We start from the raw sequence: 9,548 nt of genomic DNA, 5'->3' as shown, positions 1-9,548 counted from the left end.
TCCCAGGGGCGGCTGCGAGGCTCTCAGAGAGATGTGCCAAGTGCTGAGAGCTCAGAGCTCAGTTTGGAGTCTCCTGCATCCCAAGGCTCAGGATCCTGGTTCTCCCTAACTGCTCCTCATGTCCACCCACCTCGAGATTATCACCCATCAGCAGGTGCAGCATCAGCAGGTCACCGAGGAAAGTACCAAGATATGCGATGACACTCTGTGACATCGGGGTGTGTGTGGGATGAGCCCTTGCTCTCAAGTCTGCCCCCTGGAGACCCTCCCCTGAAAAGTCCTCACCCTCATACTCTCTGCCCACCCCAATGTTCCCACAGGCAGCAGCCTAAGACCCTCAGAAGCCTCCCCTCAATTCCTCCTCCCTTCACACCCCAAGAACACCACACTCCTCCTCCTCACCTTCCAGGGCCGGCTTCTGGCAAATCACAGGGTATGCGGTCCCTGGCCCTCCCCACAACAAACCCATTCTGCACCAGATCTCCCAGGCCCTCCTCCTGGTCACTTCTACTGAGGGATTCAGGCACTGTGGCAGCAAGAGGAAGGGCCCTCCTCTGTTTATTTGAGGCCTCCAGCAGAGACCCTCCCCCACAGGCATATTCTCCTGCTGCTGCTGCTTCTCGTGCACTCTCTGGGGGCTGATCTCCGGGGAGGCAAACGTGGAGGACCCCTCCTGCCAGGATCGAGGACAGTGTCAGTGGGCCATACTCCCCTCACCTCATTTCTCTCCAGCACCACTGGCCTCCGACCCTGAACATCTGACTCTAGTCAACTGGTAACAATGTCACGCCACCCTCCAAGGTTTTCTGATTCTAGAACAAGCCCGTCTCCAACTCTCACTCTGGGTGTGAGCTTGGGCTTATGGCCTGGACTCTCTCAGCCTGTTTACTCATCTGGAAGGTGTGAGAACTCCAGCTACTTCACAGGTTCTCCTGAGGACTCAGAGTCACATGACTGTCATCATTGTGTTCGCCTTCACCCCTCCAGGTGGAACAGGCAGAAAGCTCCCACATTCCTTTCCTCCCTCTTACCTCATCACAGCCCTGTGAGGCCTGCACCACAGAACCACCATCCCTCCCTTCCCTGATGAGGATACAGAAGCCCAAAGAGGGGCAGTGAGTTGCTCAGGGGCCCAAAGAGGAGAGGCCCCTTGACCCTCCCAGCCATAGGCTCTGTTCCAACATCCTCCCCTAACCACCAGCCCCACCACTGACAAGAGTCCTGTCCCCGAGCTCTCAAAGCTTGGTCCTGGGCCGAGCCGTGGATGGAGAGGACTGGGTGTCTTGGCAGTCTGGTTGAGTGGCTCCTGCCTGCCCCAGTCCCGTGGAGTGTTTGGCCCCCAAGCTGGGACAGTGGCCATGCCAAAGCCTTCTCCTCCCCAAGGAACCCCTCAGGACATTCCCCTGCATTGAACTCTTTCTTTATCCACTAAGGAACTGGACCTCCAAGTTGCCACCTCTGATCCACAGGGAAAGGGGTGACAGAACACTTTCCTTCCCTGTTTACATGAAGTTCCTAACATCCTTTCAGCAGGATCCACTAAGAATCCATCAGTTGCCTAGACGCTGCTGATAAGCCACCAGGGGCATATGTCATTGCCAACCAGGCACTCAGGTTAAACTCGTGGTTGACTCGAGTGATTGCTCTAGGGGTCCAGTGGGGGGTCCCAGAATGCACACACATCTGTCTCTGGTCCAGCAGTTCAGACCCAAGGATGAGCAGCCTATTTGTCCACCTGGTCCATGGGAATCCCCAGCTATACATGTCCCTGGGGCAGGCAGGGTTCCCTTCCTTTGGAGATGTGGTGAAGAGAGAAGGAGCAGCAGGGGCCTGGCTTGCTGAGGACAGGTTTAGGTTGAGGGCTAAACCCACCTCAACAACCCAACATCCTGGAAGGCGCTACTTCCAGCAGGATGGACATGCATAGAAGCCAGAGACCTGCTGATGGCACCAGCTCAGCAACTCCTCCTGGAACAGCCCAGCCAACACCACTGTGTCCCATGACCAGGGCCTCCTGCCCAAAAATCACACCCCACCGGCCAAGGGGCCTAACAGATCCTTCTGCTTGTTAACCTGGACAGGATAGACAGGAATGTTTCAGAGAAAGTTCAAGTGAGAAACTATCAAACCCACAGCCTGCCCAGTCCCCCTCCCCCTCTCTCCCCTCCTCTCTTTCCAGAGGCCCAGCCTTTACTCTACCTTGGTCATCAGTTATATTCTCAAGGACTCGTCTTGGCTATAGAGCTCCTTCAGTTTTTCAGAGCTGTCCCTGAGAGGAGGGGAAAGAGGGAAGGATAAATTTAGGGATAATGTGAGGGGTCTGAGTGCAAATCCCTTTTCTTTGACAACCCAAGAGATTCAACCTTCCTGGGAGAGTGTTCTCACTGGGCTCCTCTGAGTGCTAAGGTCCCATGGGACTAGGAGGGGGCTCTCCTGTTGGTCACTGGGGTGTCCACTCCCAAGATCCACAGAGCAGCTCTGTTTCGACCACTTTGAGTTTCAACTGGTCGTAGAGTTCTGTTGCTATAAACACTTGAATATCTCCAATGTGGTTCAACCCAGCACCTGACATTTAGGGAAACTGAGTCTTGAAGCAGAACTGGTTCACTAAGGACACCAGGAGACTTAGAGACAACACACCGAGGCCCAGGCCCTGTCCCCAGCATTTGCTGCCTCCCAGGAATTCCCAGCTGACTGAGGAGACAATGGCAGACATACAGGAGATCCCCCATCCACCCTGGTCCTCCTATGGAAAGAGGCCTACCCACAGGGAAACTTCCTCCCATGTGTTCTTCAAGTGGTTTGTGGAGGTTTTCTGCAGAACAGAGATGACAGTGCGGGTTGAGAAGTTCTTCCGGATCACGCACTCCTGGGGAAGGGAAGAGAGTGAGGTGTGAGGTGGGGTTCTGGAACCCCTCTTGATCTAGCTTCAATCCCCTTCTATTTAAATCACCCCTCCTGGATGAGACAGACGCTCAGGGAGCCCCAGAAGGGCACATTTAAGACCCAAAGAGTAACACTCACAGGGAGGAGGATTTTAGCTCAACCCAGGGAAGGAGCCAGGTAGGAAGTGAGCATCCTACCACTGGGACCTGGAGTTAAGGTCAGCGTGCCCCTGGCAGGAAGGGCCTAGGGACTTGCAGGGGCTTAGACCACACACTTCAATCCTGGGAGCTGATAAAGGTGGAGAGACAATTCCCAAGGCTCCAGTGAGGGGCTCCACTGGGCCTCCCACAACACACCTGGGCCACCTGGATCCAGTGCTCCCCTACCCTCGCCCTGTCCTGGGTCATCATGCTCGCGTTGCCGAGGCAGGTGATGATGACGAGGCTGGCCACCCTTCTGAAGTGGTCGACGGTGGCCTGGACAGTGGGTGTCAGGTGCTCATTGCCGGGCTTGTTCCTCTTGCCTCAGGTGAAGCCCAGGCACTGAGAGGGCACCACCTTCTGGAAGAGCTCCTGGGGAACAGGGAGAGTGTCACCCAGCCCTGCCACACCCCAGCTCTGTGTCCACAGCCCCCAAAGTCCCAAGCAGGGGTCACAATTTAGAGCTGGAGCTCAGGAACCTCAAGATGTGGCCTGAGTCTTGTGAGAGTCTCTGGGTATTCTTCTCTGTCCACCAAGGGTACCCAGCACAGGATGACCCAGGACCCAATACGGGTAGGGAAGGGAGAGGGGCATTTGCACCCAGCCCGTCCTGGCTAACCCCAAGCTCCAGACGGTGGCTCAACTCAGCTCATGCCGAGGGAGCATCTTCCACCACCATGATCCGCCCTCTGGTCCCACTCCCCATTCTGATGCACATTCCCCCGTGGCAGCTACAACCACGGGCCTTGTTTGTCTCCCTTGTAGTGAAGTACACGTCAGGTGTCTAATAAGTCTTGAGGTTGTTGAGCCTCCTGAGCAGACGGTTGGGCTACTGTGGACCTGACGGCACACAGTGAGTTCCCCTCCACCATTGATTGGCCACGCCCTGCCCAGCTTTCCATTTCTTCTACCTCATGGAGCTGGCAAAGCCATTCTGTGCAGCACGTACTCTTAATGTCCACCTCTATGGCCTGCAGGTGGACAGCAAAGGCTTGGGGTTCAGAAAGTTGCCCAGGACATACAGTTGGTAAGGGGCAGAGCCAGGAATTGGGTCCAGATCATAGAAGTCCAGATCAGGTCTGGCGCAACGATGGCAGAGGGAAGGCCTGCTCCACCTCACCCTGAGAGCCCAGCTGCTTACCGCATCCATCATGGTCAACTGCTCCACCATCAGCTGAGGAGGGAAGGCCGTGAGGTTGGGCTTCTTCTCACACTCCTTAAGAGCCGCAAGTGGAGATGGACTTCCCACTAGATATGATGGTCCAGCTCAACAGCTACCTCTCCTGCTGGAGCCAATGTTGGCCCTTGCTCCAGCTCCAACACTGCTGATGGAGGTGAGGCCCACTCCAGCACTAGAAGAGGTGATGTCAACGGAGCTGGAGCCAGTTCTACCTCCACCACTGCCCATTGGTCTACTTCTGTCACTGTCTGGAGTTCTGCAGCTGCCGCTGTAGTGGAATAAAGAGAAAAGTTCACTCACATAGCTGGCTTTCCATGTGTCCTAAACACAGGAAATATCCCACTTCCCTTCCATGTAGCCAGCCTGCAGTCCCCCTTACCCTCTGGCTCTGCCTTAGTGGCCTCCAGAAGCTCACACTGGGCAAGAGTAAGAGGGTCAAGGCAGCTCAGCTCCGAACCAGGAAGGAGACTTGCGTGTACATCCCCTTTAGCTTGAAAAAGGGACAGCACAAGTCTGGTCCCACCCTAGTTCTGGTTCAACTTCGTCATCTCAATGTCCTGAGTGTGGCTCCTGATCTCATCTCAGAGCAGCACTGGATGGCATCTGTGGCCTCATGCACCTGACCCTTGTCTAGTGAGTTGGTGGAGTTGAAACCATTGGGCAGCTCCTCAATGACCTCCTGAGTGGAGTTCTGCAAAGACTGCTCGGGAGCTGGGCCAGAAGGAATCAGGGGCTGCCTGCAGACTGCCACTGGGGTCAACCCCTAAGAGAAAGTCTGCTTCTCGGTTCAGGCACAGAGGGACATCCTTGCAAAGAAGTGTGGTCAGGGAGGGAAGGAGATGAAACCTCTATGGCTCGGTAGCACAAGAGTAGAGGAGTTCAATTTCTCATGCTGCCAGCCATGATCTGAGCTATGAACATGACAGACTCCCCATGCTTCTGACACCTAACAACCAGCTCCTGCCCAGGAATGACCTGACCCCATGCCCTGCCTTCCCCCCTCCTCACAAACACACACAGACACAAACACACACACACACACACACACACACGATGAGGGCCAAGGGGTGAGGGGCTGATCAGGTGGGATCACAGTTGTGTCCTGGCCTGCACTAGCCTTTCCTGGGCTGCCCCGTGTTACCCTTCACTGCCTCCTGCCAGACACCCAGAGGCATCAGGGATGAGGGCTGAGACAACGTCGGCAACAACCAAAAATATTCTCTTTCTGGGATTTTTTGAGCCCAGATCCTCCAAAAGTTGGGATACAATAACAAAACATTTTTGCCTGTTGACTGTCTCCAGTCAAGTGAGCTGGATGGGGGGCTGTGGGTGCCTGGTTACCAGAGTTCTAAGATCTGTTGTGGTCTATGACAAAGGAAGTGAGGTCACTTTTCAAGTTTCCTTTACCTGGGCACCTTCCCTCAATCAAACATGTCCAGAGCTGCACCTTGCACCCGGGCTGCTCACCCTCCTCCCCATGTCATCTCTTGAACTGTACACAAGGAGCCTACACAGCCCTAGCCACAGCTCCCTGGGAACCTAAGTCGGGTCCTAGCTTTGAGGAGACAGAGATGAATGCAGACCTCCTTTTTCTTACCAGTTCTTCACCCTGGGAAAATCCCTGTGCCTCTCAGGTCCTCCCCAGTCTCCAAACCTGCACCATGGGGATCAGGCTAGAATCTACTTCCTAGGGATGTCACCCGGTTTATATGTCATAATATCTATTACCCCTGTGGGCTGGTGTCACAGGTACCTAAGGCACAAACTTAGAGATGGAAGAATAACAAGAAGGGGTGACAGGTAACACAGAACACCACTCAAAACAGGCCTGGGTTCTAGCAATGTGATATTGGAACAGTCACTTCCAACTTGGCCTCATTTTCAGGTCAGCATCATCGGGGGGTTGAAACTAATGGAAATTTAGATACTGCCATCCTGCGGCATAAAACCATTAGATTTGTTCCTGTTTAATGGAGAATGAGACCCAAGTGCCTCATCTTGGCCTGTGAGGTGGGCAGCCCCCTCAGTGGTACCCAGTAAGCCCCACCCATGGAATAGCCATTCCCGTGGAACCAAGTGGTAGTAACTGTCTTCTTAACATAATAACAGCCAAAGTGATGGGATGTCTTGTCTAAATTTTGACTAAAAATATCTCTCACTTCCTCTTAATCCCTCTCTCATATTCGATCTCTCTCTCTCTCTCACTGTCGAATCCCTGTAACTGAGGAATCAAATACCAGTGTGTGGGGCTGCCCAATGTGGTGGCCTATAGAGGAGAGAAGCACCGGACTGCCCAGGCCAACAGACAGAAAGAAACTCAGGCTCTCAGTCCAAACTGAACCCTGAAGGCTGACAGTGAACTTGGGGGCCAGTCCTCCTCCAGTTGAGTCTCATGTGTAGCCACAGCCCCAACCTGTCAAACTCACTGAGGCAGAGGCACCCAGCTAAAACGTGCCTGATTGCTGATCCACACAAATTGTCAGATAGTCATCATTTGTAGTTTTGAAGTGCAAAGTTACAGGCAATGAAGTCAGAGAGGGAAACGTAACTGACACAGCCTACCAGGCCCTGGCCCTACATTCCACCCCAGCTCCTGTTCTCTCCTCCTAGCCTCCCTCCAGCTGCACTGGCCACCTTTCTAACCCCCTCTGGCCAAAGTCACTTCTGCCTGTGAGACTCAGGACCAGTGGTGCCATCTCCCTGACACACTGCTCCTAGACTAATGCAGGTCTGGCTCCCTCTTGTCATTCTGCTCCCAGCAAATGTCACCCTAGTGAGGCCTTTCAGACCCTCCTACCCAGTGATGCCCAGCCCTCCCTCACAGCCCCCTGCTGTGTTTCTCTACAGCACTTTCTCTTTTCTTTTTCATGTCTTTGCTTTTGTCCATTTCCCCTCTAGAGTGTGAGCTCCTGGCAGGCAGGGACAACTTGGTCATTTTCATCCTGCACTTTGGCCCACCAGGGCACCTGGCACAGGATGAGTGTTCATTGCACAGCTGCTGAATGAGTACATGGGAAGATCTTGCACTCCGCCCCGTGCTTCTGACCAACTTTGATTGTGGAGATGAACACTAGTAATAGGAGGTACAAGTTGTTTCTGAGGCAGGGGGTCAGCCAGAAAGACCTCTACTTGATTCTTTGCTGCTCCAGGAGGTCAAGTAAAGTTCAGTGGACACTGAGTAAATTCCAGGTTTACAGCAGAAGGAAAGGACTTGATGTGTATATATATTATATAACAGTTACCAAAATAAATTTAGTTAACATCAATCACCAAAGAGAAATAAAAGGTTTTTTCCTGGTGATGAGAGGTTTTAGGATCTACTCTCTTAGCAACTTTCAAATATACCACACAACAATATTAACTTGCAAAGTGCTGTATATCAAGTATATCTCAATACAACTGAAAAAAATAAAAACAAAAACTCACTGGCCACCACTGACACAAGAGGCTGCCCACACCTTGGTGGCCATCACTAGAACTGCAGCCCTTACCAAATCTCCGCCAAACAGAAAGGAACCGTTCTTTGGGTGTCCTCAAGACCGGAGGCTCTCTAGGGTAAAGGAGCAGGAACTGTCACTTTCGCGGGAGTAGGAGGAATCTCGGGAGCCTACCTTTTCCTTCATCTTGCTGTCCCCCACCAGGTGTCCTCCACTCCTGTGGCATCCAACCTCAACCAGGACAATGACTCCCCCCTGCCTCCAGATGAGGACCCCGAAGGTCCAACAGGGACTGGTCTTCTCTCTCATCTCTAGACTTGGTGTCCAGTTCTCTGGCATCTTTCTCCTTATCCCCAGTTCTCATCCACCCAAACCCCCAAGCCTCCTCAGTTCTAAACGATCTCAAGTGGGTGGAAAGCATTTTCTCAGCATTGCAGAGCACAGTAGGTCATCAACAGAGAACCTAGTCCAACAGACTCGTTGTGAGTTCATGGAACCCTTGGTGTCACCCGCTGGATGCACGCCACTTTATACAGGACAACACTCACTGAGGTCTTCTCTTCTGTTCCCAATGCCTACACAAGGGGAGGGTGGGCTGATCATAGTTCTGGGAGCACACAGAGGTGGACTGCAGGGACCCAGTCTTGTGCTTTCTAAGCTGGGCCAGGGATGGGTCTGGAACAGGTGGAAACCTAGGATCCTTAGGGATTCCTCTCCCCATCACTGGGCCCCTGGGCACGTATCTAGGAGAACGGATGCTATGGCCCTGTGGGAGAGCTGCCTCCACCCTCTCTCCTTCCTGCCTCTTGTCAATTCTCCGGAGTCGGGTCTTTCTTGACTGCACCTCCATGGCCCCTACATGAGAAGTCAGTGTGAGTGGGTGTGCCTGTGCACATGTGATGATGAGGAGAGGAAAATGACCCCATATGGAGAGGCGTGGCCATCAACCCCCTAGGATCTTAATGTCTCTCATTGCCAAAGGGCCCCTGAGGGAAGGGTCGGAGGCTTGGTCAAGGAAGCCAGAGCTCTGTCTAGTCTTCGAGACCCTGACTACCTCCTGTGGTCTGGGCCAGTACTTGCCTCTTTCTGGGCCAGTTTCCCAACTGTACAGTGAGGGGTAAGATGTGCAACAGCACAAGCATGTGCTCGGCCAGGCCAAGTCATCGGGCTACATCGATATATTTAAGTACACTTTAAGTGCATTGAATACATTAATATTGTTGTGCAATCATCACCACGATCCATCATCAGAACACTTTTCATCCTGCAAAACTGAAACTTTATACTTATTCATGAATAACTTCACATTCCTCCTCCTCCCAGCCACTGGCAAACACTGTTCTATTTTCTGTCTCTCTGAATCTGGCGATTTCAGGAACCTCATAGAAGGGAAATCACACAATGTTGTATTTTTGTGACTGGCTTATTTCATTTAGAGTCATATCCTGAAGGTTCACCCATGGTGTGCCATATCTTAGAATTTCCCTCCTTTCTTAAGGATGAATAATATGCCATTGTATGTATATACCACATTTTGCATATCCATACATCTCTGGACAGATACCATAGCCCGGCCCAAAACCAAGCCCAAAATAAAATGGGGCCACAACCAGATTTTTATCAATGGTCCCCTGGAGACTACTTTCTTAAGCCACGTTCCATATGATATTTACTAAGGTTCTAGTCTTGGGCCATGAGTTGCTTTTCAGAAACTCTTGTTTTTCCTCCTTGAGCAATTTTCAACTGGTTTGAGCCAATGAGACCATAAGATGGCTGGCAAGATTCAAACCGTGACTGCACAAGTGACGGAGGATGACCTGGGGGACCAAGAACTCCCCTGCCGAT

General features: G+C 52.5%; 1 long non-coding RNA gene across 1 annotated transcript in view; it reads right to left on the bottom strand.

Moving 5' to 3' along the window:
• Positions 1–3,419: 3,419 nt before the first annotated feature.
• LOC131401826 (uncharacterized) overlaps positions 3,420–9,548 on the bottom strand; it is a 98,782-nt gene continuing 92,653 nt past the window's right edge. Inside the window, exon 3 of the long non-coding RNA XR_009218021.1 lies at positions 3,420–3,458. This is a non-coding gene — a long non-coding RNA (uncharacterized LOC131401826). The remainder of the gene's footprint in view (positions 3,459–9,548) is intronic.

Source organism: Diceros bicornis, assembly GCF_020826845.1.
Source record: "Diceros bicornis minor isolate mBicDic1 chromosome 20 unlocalized genomic scaffold, mDicBic1.mat.cur SUPER_20_unloc_1, whole genome shotgun sequence".
Lineage (NCBI taxonomy): Eukaryota > Metazoa > Chordata > Mammalia > Perissodactyla > Rhinocerotidae > Diceros > Diceros bicornis.
Note: the sequence above shows the minus strand (reverse complement) of the source record. Positions and strands in the feature narration are given on the sequence as shown.